Genomic DNA, 4,851 nt, shown 5'->3' with positions numbered 1-4,851 from the left:
CGGATCACATGTCTCTTTGAGCTTATTACCCAGTAACCGGTAATACCTCGCCCTGGTATTTCCCCAGGGGAGTCCTGTTTGGATGTTCCCCAGCTCGGTCCTTTAGTGGATTCTCCCCATCTGAGTCCGGATTTTCATCTGAAGTATCCTTTGTGGGTAATTCCGCTGCATTGGCATAATCCCCAATACATGCGCCTTTGAGCCAGCTCGGGTCTCTCCATTAATTCATTCTTTTGGGATTCTTCTCCCCAGGATTTGAGTCGTTCCCTGCTCACGCAATTTATCTTTTTTTTCTATCCTCTTAAGAGTCCCAGAGTCTCTGTCCCATTGAGTGTGTTACTCATATGGATTATCAGTTTCTCCTGACTTCTTTTCTCTTTGTGGACACATATCCCCCTTGAAATATTACCCCTTTGCATACATACATCTGCATCATGAGGTCTCGTAGGGACCAAAATTCGTCTCTTTGTTATTATTTAAGCCCATTCTGAAGGTGAGAAAAACAAGAAAGGGGGGGTTTGAATTGTTTGGAAAAATAAGCGCTTTTCAAAATGTAAATCACACAAGGATTTTATACTGGTTCGCTTATAACACAAAGCTACTCCAGTCCACCCGGCCAAGGTGATTTCGCCTTCAACAAGGACTTAATCCACTAATCTTGAAAGATTACAAACAACGTCTAAGAGAAAAATCTCTTAGTCCTCTCAAGTTTACAGACTACACTAAGTCACTTGAGGAAATCAACAAACAATAAATGAAAGATTTTATGTAATCTAGAGTGCTTCTAAGAAAGCAAATATTACAATAGTATGAACAAAGTGATTCACGTTATAAGCAAAAGCTTCGTGAAGATTTAGAGAGCAAGAAGGTTTTCTTGTGTTGATGTTTCAGTATAATTTTTCCTTGTATGTGTAGTATTGCTGAATGTTGATTTGCAATCCTTTATATAGATCAATGAGGTAGTAGTTGAAACTGATGAGTAATAAGATGAATTTACGCCATAACATAAACAGCTTCTGCAGGATAACTTTTTCTCCTTGAAATGACTACTTACCACAAGTAGTATCTTCTTTATTGAAATTGGAGATTAACGTCTCTTTCTCTATTAGGAAATCCATTTGCAAATCTTTTCTTGACTTAAACGTTACTCTTTCATGATTAGCAATTCCATGCTCAGAGTATTTGTGTTTCTGGAGAAACTTGGAGTTTTGTATCTGATGTTGATCTCTTGTGAGTTCAGATAGCGCTGAGAACTTCTGGAGCTTAGAGATAGCGTTGTTCAGAGTCAGAACATCTAGAGTTTACTTCTTGTTCAGATGCTTCTGATACTTTGTTGTTTTGCTCAGAGTTAGACTTTCTTGAACGTGTTTCCACTTCAGATGCTTCTGATCATTTGATAATTTGTATCTGATCTTGTTTTGCATCTGATGACATCATCAGATTTCTTCCTTCTTTCTTTAGAATCCTGCACACTTAGAAACTTTTCGTTAGGGTGCCATTTTTGGTTTCATTCTTTGTTATCATCAAAATCAAGGAATCTGTTGTAGAACAATTTTTGTTCTTACACATTCTACCTCGTCGAGACGAAGATTTTAACCTTCATATCTCCGGCTAGAATGACCTTAAATAAGGGCATCTGTAAGACCCCAATTTTGGCCCTAAGATCCCTCATGGCATCATAACGTTGCATTTGCAAAGCCTCAATGATCATAAGCATCTTGGTTCCCTTTGCCTTTGGGTGGGATCTCTTGTGAGTGGTTTTAGATCACCAAGCATGCTTGAATTGTATATTATTGCTTTTCTTATTTTGTTTACAAACCAAAAACACAAAAATATGTCACTAACATTTCTTATTTGTAGCTTGAGCAATCACAAGGTCTAAAAGCTTCTAGGAGATCCTTTTAGCAATGATAAGGTCAAGAGAAGATGAAAGCAAGCATGGAAATGGTTCCCAAAGCTCTCATCCATCAAATATGCCTCCCTAGTATCTCAATTCATCATTTTTTATGAAAGCAAGTTAAAGGATTTGAGGTTTGTTTCCCAAGGAAACCCTAATTCATCTAATCATCAACAATGCCTTGCTCATGAAGCAACCTCAGCCCATGGTCAAATACCATCAAGTTAGGTTCTTTAATTCATCATTCCATGCATATTTGAACTTATTTGAGTGCCCTCAATCATCAATTCATCAAGATATGAGTGGTGGACTTAAGAAGTTGATCAGTCAATTCATCTGACTATTTTGAAATGCACTGAGACCTAACGTTTTATGTGTTGGTCCAATGGAGATGATCCCAAGAGAAACAATGTTCTTAAGGACAATATGAACAACTTTCATGTTCATAAAATGTTTATTTGAGGCTTGGAAGATCATCATCCATTCCAAGACATTATAGGTCATTTTGACTGAAACCCTAATTTAAGGTCAACTTCCCAAGAACATAACTCATTCATTTTTTATGATTTTAAGGTGGAACCAAATGCATTGGAAAGCTTAGTTTGTATACTTCAAATGTTATGTTGAGAAAAATTTGAAAATCTCAAAATAAATACATGTGATGATTCAAAACATTATAGGTCACTTTGGACCAAACTCATTGAAATGGAAACAAAGTCCAACTCCAAGTGCCCATAACTTCTTCATTAAAAATCCAAATGATGCAAAATTTAAGTCCAAATTTATTTTCTTGAAAAGATATACAACTTTGATGTTGAAGGTTTTATCATTTGGAGCTTGCATCACTGAGACAGAAGGGCTTGAACATTGGCCAAATTTTGAAACTTCATTCATGCATGTTTTGCACCCTACACTTTAAACTCAAAATTCACTAATTTCCAAGGCCCAATTGAAATTTTGATCAACATATCATTTGTTTCTTATGCAACAAGCTCTCTAACCATTACTCACAAGGTGACATTTGGAGTTTGGAAGCACTATTTTCGAAGGCATGAAGATTAAGTGCATTTTGTGAAATTCCATTCAAATTGCCATGCATGAGCTGATTACACTTAGTGTACACGTCCATTTGCAATTCACATGAAATCAGCAGGTCATTTCAGTCTTCATTGGGCCTTCCACATGATCACACAAGCCCATGCAATGAAAAATGCATTTGCCATGCATACGAGTTCCTCACTTGCTTGCATTCATTTCAGCTATAAATACATGTGCTATGCTTCATAATTCTCCAACCTGAAGGTGCCTGAAATGCTGCAAGATTGAATCCCTAGCCATACCTAAAGGAACAAGTTCATCTTTCTTCAAAAATTCAGATCTGAAATTCAATTGCATTTGGTTGAATTTTCAGATCTAAAGTTCCTAAACCTTCATCATTTGATCTATTGAAGTTCTGTTTTGCAAAAGGAACCAAGGAAAGGGACTCAAATCTTCATAATCCAAAGGTTTTAATCAACTATTTTTTGCTTCGAATCTCCATATTCTTTGATCCATTAAACTTGATATTGTGTTGTCTGAAGTCCTCTCTATAGAGGCATTATTATTGAGTGCTTAATTGTTGAAATCGAGCAAGTTCAGTTGAACATCACCAAACTTCCATCTCTGATTTCTCTCTTAATAGGAATCTAGAGTGGAAGTGAGTGATATAGGAGTGATGTACATCACTTCACCTTTCGAATGGTGCCTGGATCGTCCATTTTAGTGAGCATTTGAATCTCTGCATTTTTGACCTTCGCCGGAGCTCACCGGAGAACACGGTGGCGCTGGCCACCATCTCATTGCCAGATTGAATGTGAGCCTTTGGATGCATTTTCCAGATTTAATCCTTGGGCTTGGATGTTATGACTTTATTTAATGCATTGTACTTCTCAGTTGACTAATGACTATGGTACACGCGCGCTCCTGATCCATTGGATGTTGCCACATCAATTAATGAAGTCATCTAATGCTTCCTGATTCTGGCCCGGAGTTCAACATTGCAAGCATGCTCTGGATGTTTTCGTTGACAGTATCTTGCTTGTCCATTCTGGCCCGGAGTTCATTCTGATCTTGCTTGAGTTCTTTCAGAGTCTGAAGAACCGTAGGAATCACAGAAGAGGACTCCCCCAGAGTCAGAGCCTTCTGAGCTTCAGCTTCAGCAGCAGCTTGAGCTTCTGCATCTGCCAGAGCCTTTGCTTCAGCTTCCTTTTGCCTTAGGATTTCAGCTTCCTTAGCAAGTCTTTCTTCTTCTATCCTTCTTGCTTCTTCTGCTTCTCTGGCAATTCTCTCTTCCTCAAGCCTTCTGGCTTCAGCTTCTCTGGCAAGTCTCTCCTGGAGTCTTGCCTCAGCATCTCTGATGTAGCCATTTCTGACTTGTTCAGAGATGCCCTTCAGTCTAAAGGCCTCAGATGTCATCCAGCCAATGACTCTGTTCCAGTGTGTCCTTACAGATTCAGGATCATCACTGATTTCAGAGTTAGTGACCAGAGAATCGACCTTTTGAACTGAAGCCTCTGCAATCATCAAGATGGCTTCCTTAAGGGTAGGCTTAGAAAGTTCAGGTTCAGGTTCTGGTTCAGAGGTGTGAGGTGGAGAGTTTGGAGGGCTGAGATTTAAGGTTTGAGGTTCAGATTCTGACTCAGGTTGGGGTTCAGATGTTTGGGGTGAAGCGTAAAGCGGGTTTAAATCTAAAGGTTCGGATTCTGGTTCTGGTTCAGCGGAGATGTTTAGTGGGTTGATATTAGAAGTGGGATGGTCAGAGGGTTGGTTTTCAGAAGGTATGGTGGTTGTTTGTTGTGGTGGAGGTGAAGTTGCTTCAGATTGTGGTTGTGTTTGTTGTTGTGAAGCAAGTCTATGAGCATAAATTGTGGCTATGGTTGGGGAATCAGGGTCAGAAAATTCTGGGTCAGAAGAGA

Source organism: Lathyrus oleraceus, chromosome 3, assembly GCF_024323335.1.
Source record: "Lathyrus oleraceus cultivar Zhongwan6 chromosome 3, CAAS_Psat_ZW6_1.0, whole genome shotgun sequence".
NCBI classification, from domain to species: Eukaryota; Viridiplantae; Streptophyta; class Magnoliopsida; order Fabales; family Fabaceae; genus Lathyrus; species Lathyrus oleraceus.
This window is presented reverse-complemented; position numbering follows the sequence as displayed.